The following is a 17,795-nucleotide window of genomic DNA, read 5'->3' as shown; positions in this document are numbered from 1 at the left end:
GTTTGTGGCCTGGGAAGGCAGTTGAGGATGGCCCAAGGCCTTGGGACCCTGCATCCGCGTGGGAGACCTGGAAAGAAGTTCCTGGTTCCCGGCTTTGGATCGACGTGCACCGGCCGTTGTGGTCGCTTGGGGAGTTAATCATCGGACGGCAGGTCCTCCTCTCTGTCTCCTCCTCTCTGTATATCTGACTTTGTAATAAAAATAAATAAATCTTTATAAAAAATAAAATAAATGAATAAATCTTTTAAAAATATTTTGTTTCACTTCATTGGTAATAGTTCTAATAATTATTTTTAAACTTTGACTTATTCCAACGCCTAGTCCATCTTGGGGTTGAAGCCAATCGATCTTTCAACTGAGAATGTATTCCGTTTCCCTTATTCTGTGTATGTCAATTTTGAACTGCATCCTGAATGGTGGAGTTTCTCAATTCTGTTACTTTTCTCTAATGAGTAATATTTTCTTTGTTTTGGAGAACCATTTTCTTGGATAGACCCTGATGGCAGGATCTCTAACTCACTCATTCCCACTTTTTTTTTTTTTTTTTTTTAATGTAGCAGGGCTTTTATTTTCAGCTGGATTTGTCTGAGTCAGTCCTAAATGTGTACAGTTCCAGGGTCAGTGAGGACACACAAAGGCTCAGGCTCTCCGAGCTGGCTCTTTCCCTTGCAGGCTTTGTTATCTTCAGCATTCCTGGTTTTTCTTTTCTGGTTCATCACAGCAAAAACGCTACAGGCTTTCCCACGTGTGTGCCATTGGCACTCATGTCATCCTGCATAGACCACACTCGGTCCCTGGCTCCAGATGAGTGTGGGAAGAGAAGTGGAGAGCATGGAAAGCTATGCAAGGAAACTAGGAAATCATTCTGAAAGAACAGAGGCATTGAGGTGGGAAATCATGCTGTAGTGCTATGACAGGATTAAATCGGGTGAATTGCTGAATGTCAGCTAAATCTAGGAGTACATACAATAAAACACCTATTGTAGACAGAAGGACAATAATAATCATATCTATTTTAGATTAAGATTAATCTGTGTATGCCATATAACATGAACTGCAATGTGCAGTGGCAGTGGAGGCAGGGAGATTAATATGGAGGCACTTGCAGAAATGTAGGTGGAAGGTAATGAGATCTAAAGGAGAATGGTGGCAAAGGGAACAGGAAGAATAAAAATGAGGTGAGATGGCAAGTGATTGATTTATGACCCTGAAATTCTTCAATCAGCTGAACTGTCCTAAAAACATTAAATTTTGCTATTAGACAGGGAGCATACCTATGACTTAACAAGGCAGGACTTCTATTAAAGCAAATCGCTGTTAAAAAAATGTGTATATATGTATGAGCCTGAATCCTTTTGTGAGTGACAAGACAATTATCGACTATAGTCACAAGGGCTCTGATGTCAGTGTCACATAATTGTCAACCTGTAATCCTATATAGAAGGGAAATTAAAATAACCTATTTCTTAAGCCTCTTTGCCAGTAAAGTGTGAAGCTGCTGTTAGGGCAGGCTTAATTGCGTGCTGCCCATACTACAGTCCCATCACTACTGTTACACACCATGGCAACTTCACTGTATAAATCATTATAACAAAGTATACAACTTCATTGAAAGTAATATACATCCACCACATCCCATTGGGGAGCACCCGGTTCAAGGACTAGCTGCCATACTTTTGATCCAGCTTCTTGCTATTATAGCAGGGCAGGCAGCAGGTGATGCGCACGGTGCCTGGCCCCGTCACATGCAGGGGAGACTGGGATGGACTTCTCGGCTTCTGGCTCTAGCCTGGCTCCAGGCCCAGCTGTGGGAATGTGGAGAGTAAGCCAACAGATGGAAGATGTGTTTCTATCTCTGTCTTTCAAGTGAAAAGTTTTTTGAAATTTTGCCTAAACAACTTGCAACTTTTGCTTGGAAGTTTCAATGTAACAGAACAAAGTACAACTTTAAAAAGTTGCAGTCCTGTTGCTTACTACCACCCAGATAGAGTATGGTACTTGATTAAGGAACATATCCTGTTCTTTCTTTCTATCTATCTATCTGTCTATCTATCTATCTATCTATCTATCTATCTATCTATCTATCTATATTGGAAAGGCAGATTTTCAAACAGCAAGAGATCTTCCATCACCTCCCACGTGGTGACAAAGGCCAGAGCTGAGCCAATCTGAAGCCAGGAGCTTCTTCTGGGTCTCCATTGTGGGTGCAGGGTCCCAAAGCTTTGGGCCACCCTCTGCTGCTTTCCCCGGCCACAAGCAGGGAGCTGGTGCTGTAGGTGGAGGCTTACGCTATACCACTATGGCAGGCCTGAATATATCCCTTTTATTAATCTATAACTAAAGTTGGTGGACATATTCAGAGATTTACCTAAGATATCTTAGCAAAAATAGTTCCATGCTGTTGATATGCAATCTCACTACAAGTGCTAGAAATTAAAGTGAAAGCAACAGAGAGACCCTAAGGTGGACAAAAGGATGCCTGTGCCCGTCTGTTGGGTAGGTCAGGGGCACAGCACACACTACTGCAGAGAGCCCAAAACAGTAGGTTTTCTCCAGGGTGATAAGGAAGTATGCATCAAAACATCCCCAAAGCACACAATGAGACAAAAATAAAAGCAAACAAAGCACACATGAAAATTTTAAATTCCCAGAGCTGGCACTGTGGCATAGTGGGTAAAGCTGCTGTCTGTATCACTGGCATCCTATTTGGGTGCTGGCTAGTGTCCCGGCTGCTGCACTTTCAACCCAGCTCCCTGCTAATAGCCTGAAAAAAGCAGCAGCAGAAACCAGTCCAAGTGTTTGGGCTCCTGTCACCCATGTGGGAGACCTGGATGAAGCCCCGGGTTCCTGGCTTCAGCCTGGCTTAGCCTGGGGATTGAGCCTTGTTTGTGGCCTTTTGAGTATTGAACTAGCTGGTAGAAGACTTTTCTTTCTCTTTCTCTGTAACTGTGACCTTAAAAATAAATAAGTAAGTCTTTAAAAAAATACAAAACTTTTTAGGGGCCAGTGTGATGGCTCAATGGGCTAATCCTTCTTCTTCAAGCATCAGCATCCCACATGGGCACTGGTTCGTATCCCAGCTGCTTAATTTCCCATCCAGCTCCCTGCTTGTGGCCTGGGAGAGCAGTCAGAGGATGGCCCAAAGCCTTGGGACCCTGTACTGGTGTGGAGACTTGGAAGAAGTTCCTGGTTTCCGACTGCTTCAGGTCCAGCCATTGTGGCATTTGGGGAGTGAACCAGTGGATGGAAGATCTTTCTCTCTACTTCTCTCTGTAAATTTGCCTTTCCAATAAAAAATATTTCTTTTGATCTTGCAACTCACTTCTATGAATTTACCTTAAATGAGGATGATGCTCAGCAGTGAATCTATATGTATCAATAAGTTTCTGCAGATGTTCCTTATAGTGTTATTTATAATAGGGAAATAAGAGACAACTCAAATATGTTATAATAGGGGACTGATAAGATAGTATGAACGATATAATAGAATATTACCTAATTATTTTAAAAGTTCATAAAGTATTAATATGCTTAGAAAGAAGGTGAGGGGCCAGCGCCGTGGCTCGGAGAGTTGAGGTGCCACTTGCAGCGCTGGTATCTCATGTGGACCCAGGTTTGAGAACAGTCACTTCACTTCCATCCAGCTCTCTGCTAAGGTGTCTGGAAAAGAAGTAGAAGCTTGCTCAAGTCCTTGGGCCCATGTGTACACTTGTGAGACTCAGATGAAGCTCCTGGTTTTGGCGTGGCCCAGCCCTAGCTGCTGTGGCCATTTGGGGAGCAACCCAGAGGGTGAATATCTCTCTCTCTCCTGCTCTCTCAATGCAACTCTGTCTTTCAGATAAATAAATCTTAAAAGAAAAACAACAAAAACCTATACAGAGTAATTCATTTTGCATAAAACAAGACTTACAAACCCAATTTTTAAAAAAACTGAAGACAAATAACAAAACATGAAACAGAAATGAGTATTTTGCAAGTTACCATCAGCATATATTTCATGCAGCATTTACTATTTTCATATTCAGAAGATACAGCACTGAAGTTACCGAAGAGCAGTTGCACAGGTCCCTTGGCCATGTGCACTGAGCTCTGGACCAGCCAGACCTGCGGGCTACACATAAACCCCTCCCCCGCTGTCACCACGTGCCGCACGGGGGCAGGGCCCTCCCTGAACAAGGATTACGTGGCCCATCACCTAGGAAGCATTGCATTAAAACTCTTAAGATTTCAGGGACCCAAACAACTGCCCTACTGCAGAATGACACTAAAGGAGGACCACGCGTGTCCTAGGTCAGGTTTTTCTCTGGAGGTGAGGGGGCAGTGCACTCACCGTGTTTTATATCGAATGTCTTTATCGTTTGGAGCCAGATGGTTGGTAATATGTGTAGATATTCTGAAACCTAGGCTGACTGATTTCAATTAGCTTTGAAGTGAGACAAATGATCGCAAGGATTCGTACTGCTAAGCCCAGGGGTACTGAGAGATGATTTTCTTACAGATGAATACCCTACCAGCTAGAGATTTGGTTTATATAACAAGCTAATACATTCCCTTGGAACACATGTGCTGCTGGAGAGACGCTCTGTTATAAAGCACCTAACTGGGCAAACATTTTATGCCCACCATAAGAAAATCAGCCAAGGGGATAAAAAAAACCCATTCTAGCCTATATGCTTGTATTTCTGAATGCAATTAAAAGTTTGTCGAAGAGTTTGGCAGCACATAAAAATACCTCTCTGGTAATCTGTAGTAGTTTGTGGCCAAATTAAAGGCTCTGTCTGCAAAGATTAGTAACTGAACAAATGTTGGTCTTCCCAGGCCACGTGTGGAATGCCAGTTTTATGTCATGTTCCTCAAGGTGCCAGCTGCATTGTTCCTGATGGCAGTCCCCTCTGCCGTGTTATTCAACGAGAGGAAATGACAAGAGTCTCACTATGTGGACATCTATTGTCCTCAAAGATACAAACGAATTAGGACAGAATGTAACTAACTCCCTTTTTCAAAATTAAACAGAATATAAAATAAAAATTTTTTTCTCAGTCCTAGGGGTTCTAATAAAATGCAGAGCAATTCTTTTAAAGAAATCAGATGACTTTTTAAGACATGAAGTATAACAGAAACATTAAAAGGTAAACACATAATTTTGATCTTTTTCTTTCAAGGAAAATTATTCACATTTTTTTTGTTCCTTGTTAACTACACTGCTAATGAAATGCCTGACACTGAGAAAATTACGCAGGCTTTAACGTTTACATCATTCCATTTGGTGACAAGAATGTTTACCTACTAACTGTTAAATGCCTACCTGCTATAGCCATATAGTATATAACACCAGCTGTTTCATATACATTATTGCTAATCGCTCATTATCCCAATGACTTCATGCCTTTTGTTTTGGTTTTATAGATGAAGAAATGGTAGGTCACATAAGTTCAGTAGCTTAACCAAGGTCACACAGTTCAGATCTTACTCCTAATCCTACATTCCCTTAGTTAAATGAGAACATCTCTGCTAAGGAACTGCTTTCAGCAATCCATTTTTCTTACAGTAGAAGCAGAAGAAGGGCTCTGGAGACAAGAGGCAGGGAGTTTCCCCTAAGGAAGGGGCACGCCTGCCAGGGCGATCTTCCCGTGCCGCAGAAAGAAGAGCAGTACAGTTACTCAAAGCTGGTGGGTGACATGAAGGGCACATGGAGTTAACCTTACAGGTCAAGAGTCAGGCCCACTCCAGGGAATGGGAGTGACTGCTTAGACACTGCGTCTTCGAGCGTGGCATCAGTGCCCCTGGTGACTTCCTGCGGGCTTGTGAGCCACGCAGAGTCTCAGGCCCTCTCCAGATGGGCTGCATCAGAGTCCACGCACAGTGTGTACACAGATGTTTGAGAAACAGTGTCTAATGATGAGGTAGCCACGTGACTAGAAGATGCCCAAGACTGGCCTAAAGAGATGGCAGTAGCCTACAGTCAATAGTCAAGTGTTTGAAAAGAACAGATATTTTTGTCCATTTTCATTATTTGATTAATACTATCAATTATTAACGGCTTTTATGTCATTTGTCAAGAGCACTCTCGACACAAACTTGGAAATTGTTGCTCCTGTGTTTTATCCTATGGAGTTAAGATGTCAGCTTCCTGCTACACCTTTCATTAACTCTGCTAAAAAAATAAAACTTTAAAACTAGGGGTTTTTGGGCTCGGCGGCATGGCCTAGCGGCTTAAGTCCTCACCTTGAAAGCCCCGGGATCCCATGTGGGCGCCGGTTCTAATCCTGGAAGCTCCACTTCCCATCCAGCTCCCTGCTTGTGGCCTGGGAAAGCAGTCGAGGACGGCCCAAGGCATTGGGACACTGCACCCGCGTGGGAGACCCGGAAGAGGTTCCAGGTTCCCAGCATCGGATCGGCGCGCATCGGCCCGTTGCGGCTCACTTGGGGAGTGAATCATGGGAAGGAAGATCTTCCTCTCTGTCTCTCCTCCTCTGTGTATATCTGGCTGTAATAAAATGAATAAATCTTTAAAAAAAAAACTAGGGGTTTTTTGGCTATTACTCTTTTATGATTAACATGTAATTAACATGTTAATTTATGGGGTACAGTGCGCTATTTCAGGACATTCATATAGCTTGTTTTGATTCCCTCACAATGGTTAGCAGTTCCATCTGGTCATCTCTTGACGTGTGGGAGCCTTTCAGCTCCTCTCTTCTGGTTCCTCACAAGGTGATCATGTCACAGCTCCTTCTTAGCTTCCAGCCAAGCATAAACAGAGAAGCAGTAGCACACGCCTTGTCAGGCTGCATTTTGGTGTGATGAGGGCCAAGATACGTTCCTTGGGGAAGAGACGCATTTGTATGCAAGAACTGTCTTCACCAACATGCAAGATTTTCCTTAGGATTTAACTATCGCGGCAAGCAGTCTGCATCTTACTCCATAAAACACACTGCTTCGTGTGTCGACAGTGGTCTCTAAAACTGCAGCTATTGGAAAGGGCTTACGGAATCTTCTGTCAAGACAAAGACCTGGGAAAAAATAACCTTACCTCTTCCACTGTCAGCCACTGCTCGAACAATTAAGGCTAGAGGGAAGAGTGGTAATGCATTTGATCATGGAGAGAATACACGATTAAATCTGTTATGTGAGTGACAGTATCACAACTACCCAGCTACATAAACTAAAACAGAAAAGTCACCTAAGCAGCCCTCTTGTCACTGCCAACAGGAGCTCTGCCAGCCAGCTACAGATGACCTGCTCTCAGGAACTAATCACATGCCAGTGCCCTCATCTTAAAGGGGAACCATCAGCCCCACCAGCCTCACTGGGGAGGGCTTTTCTTTTCCTTTTTTTGGCTACTGTTCATTTGTTTTGGTTTGCTTATTTGTTGTTTGCATTTATTAGGCTTCTAAAACAGAAAATTAATCAAGAATGAGTGCAAACCCATCCCTTTGGATATGTTTTAAAGGAGTTTTCTCAAAATCATTTTTTTTCTTTTTCACTCATAATAAAAGATATGACTCAAAATGCTTTAAAAATAGGTAACTTTTCTACATTAACCTCAAAAGGAAACTAATTCACACCAAGAGACTGAGATACTATCTGGTTTCTAACTTCAGACAAAGCTTCTCTACTTCATAATCTTGTCAACTTAACCTTCTTACATTCTCCACAGAAAGAACTGAGAACCGATTGTTCCATGTTGCTGATATCACAGTACGGGGGAAGGATCAGCGTTACAACTCTCACTGCTGAAATCATAACATGTCCCTAGCTGTCCATCTGCCGGCATGCTCTTCGGGCTGGGGCTGCCCATCCTCCATGCTTCTTTTTCTCCTCCAACATGACCACTGACCTTGATTTGGCTCAGACTTTGCAGATGGTTAGTTTGCCTAATCCGAGTAAGCTCTTAAAAAAAATAATAATGCTGTTTTTAAAACGTCAATTAGTTCAAGACAAAGGCACTCAGTTCAGCAAGCATTTCCGAAAGAGATACTTCCTGTAGGGATAAGCCAACATTTCCTGTGGCGCTCTAGCCTGTAAAGGGGTGAAGGAGGCAGTAAATGAATGCACACATGACCCATTGGAGGCCTCAGAGTTTATAATTTCTGACAGCACTTCCAGGAGATTTCCACTGAGTTGCCACACCAGCACTTTATGAGACTGTGCTGCACTGTGCTATTTGTAGAGACAAAGGTGTTTAAAAACACATGCAGTCCATCAGCAAATCTGGACGCCCCTCCTACCCGGCCCGGTTCTGGGTCCTTCCTAGCCACAGTTGTACTTTTCATGGGTAGATGGCTCTGGCTGTTTCCCAGCTGGTGACGATCCCTTGGCCCTCCCACTCTATCCATATGCAGTCACTGAAACAATGCCTCCCAGGGAATAGCTGTCTGTTCAAAAACTTACATTGCCTCTGTCTTTCTGGGGATATCACACCCAGACTTTTAGCTTGGGTTGCAAAATCCTGTTCACTTCAAGTCAGCAATTACCTTTACTTTGCAGATGAGAAAAAAAGTGTTTTGAAGCAACTTCCCTGGGGGGTCAGCTGTTAGAGAAGTTGGGATTCCTGTCTAGGGAAGTCTGTTCACCAGCGTGTGACCTCTCCTACTTCATTGCCTTATGTGTGCCTGTTCCTTGGCTCCATCATTCTCTTTGCTCACACAGAGTCAGTCACTCAGTTGCAGACACTTAGAATCATACCTCCTTGATTGATTGGCCTTATCCTTGGATGGTTGTTCAGACTGATCCTAATGCCAAGATTCCAACTGCTTGGAGTAAAATATTTCTGAAGATATAAGTAGATACAGTTGTTTTCACCTATTTATAGCCTCGTCTTCTGTGGTTTCTACTTAAAAATAGTTTGTGGTATTAAGTTTTCCTTTAGGATGTTCTGGTCTATAGATACACAGTGTGCTGCAATCTGAGTAGAGGCTTATAAATATATGCATGCATGCACTCAGGTTGTGGGCTGCTTATTCAAAATGCTTGGGTGCCAAGACTTAGAATATTTTAAGATTTGTGGAATATTTGTATATAATGAGGTATCTTGAGGATCAGGCCCCAAGTCCAACCATAAAACTTGATTGGTTTCATTTATACCTTGGTATACACAGCCTGAAGGTAATTTCATATAACATTTTAAGTAATTTTGTGCATGAAACAAGATTTCATGGTGTGAAATTTTCCACTGTGGCATCATATTGGCACTCAAACAAGTTTCAGATCTTGGAGCAGTTTGGATTTGGGACCAGAGGCGTTCAACCTGTATGCATGTGTATGGGTGTAACCCAGCTGACTGGAGAACTAAATGAAGCAGAAAGGCTAGATCAAGCTCCCTGTTATATATCAATTAAAGCATTTACAACATTTAAACATAAAACAGCACTTAGTGCATTAGCTGCCTTCGCCTCCGATAGAAAGGACAAAGTAAACAAAGCGGGACAGGAGGGGGCTGAGCACAGGGAAGAGGCTGGGAACCGTCTCCCCAGCAGAGAATGCAGTCAGCCGCTTGCTGGTTAAATGCCAGACCAAGTTCACACACATGAAATATTTATGCTTAGCATTATATTGTAAGTATTCAATCAATCCTTTACTAAGCAAAAAGGAGATGTCAATATACTTTCATTTGAATTCTGTCACATTCACAGCGACTAAACAGGGAATGTGCATAATGGCATACAGACCATTACCAGGAGAAAGGAACAGCAGCTCTCTTCTCCTTTCTTGTGTGTGTGTGTGTGTGTGCGTATGTGTGTATGTGCGTGTGTGTGTGTGTGTGTGTGTGTGTGTATTACATTCTGGTTAAGTATTCTGAATCTGTGTCAAGTGAAGAAATAAAACTGTCTTTTAGCTGAGATGTTGTGAAAGAAAACGGAAACATTATCATTTACAAATCCCCAGGGACTGGTCACATGAAATATGATGATGGGGGTGCCATTAGAAAGAATTAGGAATTTATATATTCTTTTCATTGACAAAAAACTATTATTCCATGGTTTGCAACTGCTTAGTTTAACGTCTCCAGTTCATGATACACCAATAAACCTGTTCCAAAAAGAAGATAAGAAATAACTCTAAAACTGGCTGCGGGTATCATTAGCTACCTCCAGAGGATGCAGGGGACACTGAAAACCAAAATTAATTTTATTTTTCTCTCAATACCATTTTTTGAGTATTCCAAATGCACACTTGGAGGAAAGTTCAAGGCCTGAGGTCAACCAATTTAATTAAAAGACAGCATGAGGAAGTTCTGCATAAATATGCCTTTGGATGTAGAAAAGAAATATTGTGAGAAACAGCTCACTTCATGAGTCAAGATGAAGACTGGATAACTCTGTGTGACTAGAATTACAAAACTCCCACTTCCTGTGTGCCAGGCGTTTTCCACCTATTATCTCCTTTAATCTTCTTGCTGCTTTCTAAAGTCTTATCATTCCTACTGCATGTATAAGAAATTAAAGTCAGAGAAATTCAAGGACTTGACAGATCACAGACCTAGGACTGGATAATAGGCCTTGATCATGGCCTCTCTGGGCTCTGGTCTCAGACCCAGTTGTGCTCCACTCCACAACCTATGCCTCTTTTTCTATTTTGCTATACATAATAGTTATCAACCTTCACTGCCTCTACAACCATATGGAACCTTTGTAAGAATACAGGTACAAGGGTATTAGCCAGTTAGATCCTGAACCAGCAGGTCTTAGGTAAGGCTCAAACATCTTTATTTTCAAGGCACAGTTCAGCTGCCTCTGACATTCATGAGCAGAAAAGATTTTATACTAATCACTAGACTGAAAAAAAAAAGTTTGTAATATAGTCATGCTTCAATTTACAATGTTGTAGCTTTTCTGAACTTGTACTTCTAACTGGGCTACCTACAAATGCAGGCTAGTGGGGCCAGCATGGTGGCTTAGCACGCTAATCCTCCTCCTTGAGGCACCGGCATCCCATTTGGGTGTGAGTTCATGTCCTGGCTGCTCCACTTCCCATCCAGCTCCCTGCTTGTGACCCAGGAAAGCAGTGGAGGATGGCCCAAAGCCATCTATCCACATGGAAGTCCCGGAAGAAGTTTCTGGCTCATGGCTTCAGATCAGCTCAGCTCTGGCTATTGTGATCATTTAAGGAGTGAACCAGCAGATGGAAGACCTATTTCCTGTCCTTCCTTTTCTTTGTAGAAACTACCTTTCAAAAAAAACACCTTTGGGGAAAAAAAAGTGTAGGCTGTTGTCCCTCTACATGAGTTGTCTCAGACCTGCATTCAACATAGGGCCATGTGAGACAGTCATGCGTACTCTGGGACTTACCTGTGATCTCTAATGTAGGACTTCACTTAAGAAAGTCTCATAGGGATCGGTCTGATGGCTCAATTGGCTAATCCTGTACCTTCAAGGGTCAGAATCCCATAGGGTACTGGTGTCCCAGCTGCTCCACTTCCCATCCAGCCCCTTGCCTGTGGCCTGGGAAAGCTGCAGAGGATGGCCCAAAGCCTTGGGACCCTGCACCCACGTGGGAGGCCTGGAAACAGTTTCTAGTTCCTGGCTTCAGTTCAGCTCCGGCAGAGGATTTAGCCACCGAGCCATCGCACCTGCTGCTCCCTCCCACTCCCCTCCCCGCCTTCCCAATTAGGGTTTCTGTGCGTCTTTTACATTTTTATGTCTTTTGGCCTTCTTCCACAAAAAAAAGGAAAACAAATTAAGCTGCACGTTATGGGTGCTTTAGTATGAAGATGAATATACTAGTGTTTAATATTAAAACTTTTTTGTTCAGAACTAACAGGTATTTTTTCTTCTAGTTTTAGAAGACAGTAAAAACGTTCTTGCGGATTCCTGAAAGTACCGAGCGGGCTCTAGGTCTGAACTGGTAAGTTGGTCCTGGTTCCAAGTCCTTTTTTGAGCCACTGAACTAGCTTTTTCCCCTTCCAGGGGGCCGGTTCTGCTGTAAGTGCACTTGTCCAGGTCCTGGATCACTTGGCCTTTAACCTCGGTGACTCCAGAGCCCTCCTAACTGCAGCTCTTCCAAACCCACTTCCTCATTCTCAACCAGGTAGTGTCATTCAACCCTGTTCTTGGAAAGCCTGGACTGCTCGCCAGATATGGGCTGCCAGGTCTCTGGGGAAGGAAACCTCTGCCAGGGTATCGAGTGAGGAACATTTTTCTTAAGTGCTTCCCAGTACCTTGAAAACAGGTATTAGCACACTCCACTGACATTCTACCGCCTTTCACTATGCTTCTAGTTACCACCTACGGAGCCAGTCTTTCACTCTGATATGGGGATATTGTCTCGAAATGATTTTGTTTCCAGTGTAGTCACTGTGGGAAAGGGCTGTGTTATTCACAAAATGGAGACAGGTATAATAATGTTGTAGCCACAGGAAAAACAAAGAATGTCAACTCTCTGGTATGTATCCACTTTAAGAAAACTGCCATTGCAAAGTGGAAGTTATCACTACACCTACTCTGACTGGATTATCTTAGGATCCCCATGGCTCAAGCCCCATGGTGCAACTCTCATGGTCAGAGATACTTGGTTCCTGATCATTTTTGTCATAGAATTTTTTTTCTTGAGCAGTTTCTGATGTTTATTATAATAAATGTTATTTTGTAATGTGCCAGCTATGATATGGCGTATATAAGGATGAGGCAAACAAGACATTGTTCTCTGCAGGCTACTTTCAAAGAAGAGGGACAATAATAGAAAACATAATGATATCTAAAACACACCAAAACACTGCAGGTGTCAGTATGGGGAACTCACCAGGCAGCAGGCAGGCGACAGCACTGCAGCTCAGGACTGGAAAGGGGGAAGGGAACCAGCACAGAAAGATCCAGAGCACAGTGCGGAAGGTGAGAGGCGTAACTGGGCTACGGCATACAGTACTGCTATGAAGAAGTAAAGACGCAAAATGAGGAGCGGAACATTAACACAGAAAAGGGAGACTTGGCTTTGTGCTCCACATTTTCCAAAAGCCTAGACCAGTGTTGGGCACATACAATATCTGGCAATTGACTCAAGTTACCAGAGAAAAGTACCATCAGCAGACACAACGATCCTAAAGTCCCTATGTGGAGGTGTCTAAATTGAGCAAATCTCCGACGATATTAGGTACCTAAAAAGAGGTACCCATCGAATGTTATAAAATGGCTGGGAATGGGTCTGTGGGAAGCCATTCTCACCTTTCTTGTAAAGTAAATCCAGTACTTTGGAAAAATTACGATAGGCCCCACCAATTTTTTGCTTCCTTTAGAGAATCTCAGAAATAAACTATGTGGAAAGATACACAGAAGGTAGTTTCAATCAAGAAATAGATTTTCTAGTGGTTTAGCCTGTTCAGTCTGTTTTTCATCAAGTCTTCCAAGAGAGGAGCAAATTTAACTTAATAAAGGGAACTGCAGTGACTTCCCAAGCAGAGAGAGGCAGCTAAAATGAAAATGTCTTATTGAAAATAAGTTACCGTTGCATGATTAGGGATAACTCAGGGATTTGATAAATTGCCCAAGTTAAACTGAGAAATCAGAATTTTCTTGCAGTAAAAAAGTTTTATGGCATTATTTTCGTATGTGCATAAAATATTCTAATTCAAATATGTGTATTCAAAAATGCCAGAAATAACTGGATAAATATTTAAGCAACTAGTTGTAGGAAAACTATAGTACATACAAATACAATATGGAAACTTTTCATTTAATATGTGCTACAACCTAATTTCATGAGCAAGCAATGGCCACAGCAGAGAGGACACTGCTTGGGATATCAACATTCCATACTGAAGTGGGTTGGAGGGCGAGCTCTGCTTTGCGGTCCAGCTTCCTGTTGGGACGCATGTGGGAGGCAGCAGGTGAAGGCTCTAGCACTTGGGTCCCTGTGAGATGCCCCGTGGACTTCTGGGGAGTAGAAGAGTAGATGGGAGATCTCTCCTTGCCTCTTTTTCTCTCTCTGCCTTTCTCCAGTAACCTATTCACTAGTGACGTCTTGCTAATCCTTACATTCCTGTAACAAGCTCATTTGCTTTCAACCTAGTCTACCTCGGTTTAAACAGATACAGTGTGAAAGTGGAACAGAAACAGGCATTTGCTCCAAGACTATCATGACCCAAAGCTATGGCAAATGTTCCTTCAAAGAGTGGCCCCCATCCAAAAGGATCATCGTGTTCACCTGGGATGTCTGCTTAAAATGCAGATACTGACTCCAACAACGTATCGATCTCACCAGCAATATAAAATCATCAGCATTATCATTTGAATCAGATGATCCAGGTTAGATTCCAAGAACAGTCACATTTTCTGCTTGCCTTGCTTTCCCTCATGCTTCCTAGACAAACGCCAAGCCAACTACTTGTGGATACTGCATACCCTGCTTCCAAGAGGGTGAACGGGACCTGGGAAATCCACACAGCTGTGCCAGCTATAATCACACAGCACTGACTCCTGTGGGGCAAGCATGGGGGCCTAACGCTGCCTGACACAGAATCCAACCCATTCTTTCTCAGATAATTCTCTCACCACAAGTTTCCTTGTCTCCTCAAACTTCCAGCATCTCTTTCCCAGGTCACAGACTCCTGAAAACCTGGCCATATAATTCTGTTGGAAAATAGGTCCATTCATCTTCCTGCAGATTCTGCCCACTGCGCTGTATCTGCTCTCACAAACTGCCTTCTCTGCCTTTACAATGGGAGAGTGTTCACGGTCCTCTTCATGGTAGCACCTCTCCCTGTGGCCAGGCTCTCATCCACCTCTGGTTGCTCAAGGACTGTTCCTATAATATCTCTTCTCTCTTCTGCATCATCATTTTGTCTTCCAGGTAATTCCCACTGGCAAATCAATGTGCAAAACCTCATCCACCTTGGCCAGACACTGTGGCAAGTAAAGCAGGCACCTGCATTGCCAGCATTTCCATAGAGGTACCAGCTTGAGTCCCAGCTGTTCCACTTCTGATCCAGCTCCCTGCTAATGCACCTGGAAAAGTAGCAGAGGATGCCCCAAAGCCTTGGGACCCAACACCCATGTGGGGGACCCAGAAGAAGCACCTGGCTTCCAGTTTTGGACCAGCCCAGCTCTGACTATTGCAGCCATTTGAGCAGTGAACCAGTGGATGGAGGACCTGTCTGTCTCTATTTTTCTCTATGCAATTCTTCCTTTCCAAGCAACAAGAATAACAACACCACCTCTCTCACTCTCTAACTCCTCCTTTCAAATAAAATTTAAACAGGAAAACCACCAAAAACCCTTATGAACCTTAAAACAACTACTTTCCCTTGTACTTACGTGTCTCTCTAGGTAGCTTTGCATTCCTCCTTTATATTCAAAATCAAAACGCTTCATCAATTTTCACTACATTCAGTCTCATGTTCCTATCAGGTCTAAATTTCTCACCAATGCTAGTGACCAATTCTTGTTCCCACTTATCAATCCCTGTGCCAGAATTTCCTATAGTTCATCACTTCTTTCCTGAAATATTTTCTTTTCTAGGCTTTCAATATCCCAGCCTTTGCTTTTTTTTTTTTAATTTATGTATATACTTCAAAGACAGTTACTGAGAGAGAGAAAGGGAGAAAATACGAGAGAGACCTTCCATCTACTCAGCCCAAATTCTTGGTTTAGGCCCATTTGCAGGGAACTGGAGCAGAAGTGAAACAGCTAGAACTTGAACCAGGGCTCGTATGGGATGCTGGTATCACAGGTGGGGAGGCATAACCTGCTGCTCTCCCAATGCCCTTCTCTTTGAGTTTTCTTCCCACATTGTTGGTTACTTCCTTGCCACCATGTTTTACTGGCCTCCTCAATGCTAGATCTCTCAGAGCCAAAGTGACCAACAACATTCCTTAGTTCTATTTTGTCCTCTTCGTCCGTTCTTTCCTCCATTGTCATGATTTTGAATGCTATCAAATTTATACTTACACTGATTTTATACTTATACTGATTTTCTAATTGTATATCTCTTGAATTTTCATCTTCATGTCTTTTAAAAAAAACATTTATCTTCTTGACATTTCTGCTTGGAAGTGTAAGAGGCACCTCACACTTAACAAATTCAGAACAGAACTACAGTCATCCGATCTCTTGACTTGTCAGGTCCTTCCCATTTATTATTAGCAACTGATACCATCATCCACCCACTTGTCAGAACAAAAGCTACCAGCCATTTTAAAATTTTCATTTACTCTGAGCTCTCTTCATCCCACCCACCATTTAAATCTTGCATCTTTACCTCTAATATATATCTCAAACCTAACCAGGTCAAGCTGAGAATGAGTCTTTTCAAATATGCCTCTTGGGAGAGCATGTGTTCGGTTACTTATAAAACCTGACTGCTGCAGAGACAGGATTTTAAAGTTCTTTTCAGTTTGTTGTTATAATTATTATTAACTCAGTGTCTTTAACTTTCCTTGTGACAAATTAGAAGTAAATAATTTTTCTAAAAAATTATATTTTATCTCGGCTTTCACATTAATATAAGCTTAGAGATGTTAAAATTTTTGAAAAATACTTATTTTTATTTGAAAGGCAGATTTTACAGAGAGAAGAGACAGAGAGAGAGATCTTCCATCCACTGGTTCACTCCCTAAATGGCCTTAAAGGCCAGTGCTGAGGTGATCCAAAGCTTGGAGCCAGGAGCTCCTTCTGGGTTTCCCACAAGGGTGGCAGCGTCCCAAGGACTTGGCCCATATTCCTTTGCTTTTCTGGAATATAAGCAGAGAGCTGGGTGGGAAGTGGAGCAGCCGGGACATGAACCTGCGCCATATGGCATGCTGGTGCCACTGGACGGAGGATAAGCCTGTTGCACCACTGTGCTGGGCCAGAGTCACAATTTTACAAATCTCTATATTTTTCATTATGTTTTGTTTTTAACTTCTAATACTGAATGGTATATTTCTATACTTGGAAAGAATTATCTATTTGACTGAGCTTTCATCAATAAACATTGCCACTGGACTTTGGCTTTAATTTTTACTGATTTGGTTCATTGCTTTTTTTCCTGCCTTATCATTCTTAAAACAATATCTTACTACAATTGTTTAATATCCGTATTTAAGTAAATGGTTTGTATAAAATGAACGCATAAAAGTCTAAACCAGTGAAAGCAACAGGCCAGCCAATGGTTCAATATGCTGAAAGAAAACATGTGCAGGAGCTGGGCATCATTGCACAAACAATTCCAAACTCACAGGGAGGTGCAAAGTTGAGCAGAAATGGAAAGATACTGAGCTTACAGAAAACAAATATTCAACATAAGATCATACTATGAGTGACATTTTAAAAACATGTAGACATAATAATTTTTTAATTGATTACATTGCATTATGTGACACAGTTTTATAGGGACCCCCCCCACCCCTACACATACCCTCCCCCCCATGGTGGATTCCTCCACCTTGTTGCATTACCACAGTTCAAATTCAGTTGAGATTCTTTCATTGCAAGCATTTACCAAGCATAAAGAAAAATATGGAACGCTCACGAATTTGCGTGTCATGCTTGCACAGGGGCCATGCTAATCTTCTCTGTATCATTCCAATTTTAGTTATGTGCTGCTGAAGCGAGCACTAGACATAATAATTTTACATCATTTGAACAGAAGAAATAAATAGGTAGTATGGAGGATGTTAACTATTTATAAATGTTTCTTTGCTAGAAAAGATTACAGATTTTAAAACATTTATCCAAGGTTAAGTAAAAAAGATCATGCAAATGATAAACATTTAATTTTTCCAATATCCTATGAAAGGCAGGACAAACCATCAATTTATTCTGAATACATTAAAAAAACATTTATTTATATTTTTGGGAAGGCAGATTTATAGAGAGGAGAAGAGA

At 42.2% G+C, this 17,795-nt stretch overlaps 1 protein-coding gene and 1 non-coding gene across 4 annotated transcripts in view; both read right to left on the bottom strand.

The window, feature by feature from the left end:
• PEAK1 (pseudopodium enriched atypical kinase 1) overlaps positions 1-17,795 on the bottom strand; it is a 313,213-nt gene that overhangs the window by 108,913 nt on the left and 186,505 nt on the right. The window lies entirely within an intron of this gene.
• Positions 17,421-17,525, bottom strand: LOC118759273 (U6 spliceosomal RNA). Its single transcript, XR_004996077.2, has one exon. It is a non-coding gene; the product is annotated as a U6 spliceosomal RNA (small nuclear RNA).

The sequence above is a fragment of the Ochotona princeps genome, chromosome 6 (assembly GCF_030435755.1).
Source record: "Ochotona princeps isolate mOchPri1 chromosome 6, mOchPri1.hap1, whole genome shotgun sequence".
Classification (NCBI taxonomy): domain Eukaryota; kingdom Metazoa; phylum Chordata; class Mammalia; order Lagomorpha; family Ochotonidae; genus Ochotona; species Ochotona princeps.
This window is presented reverse-complemented; position numbering and strand designations above follow the sequence as displayed.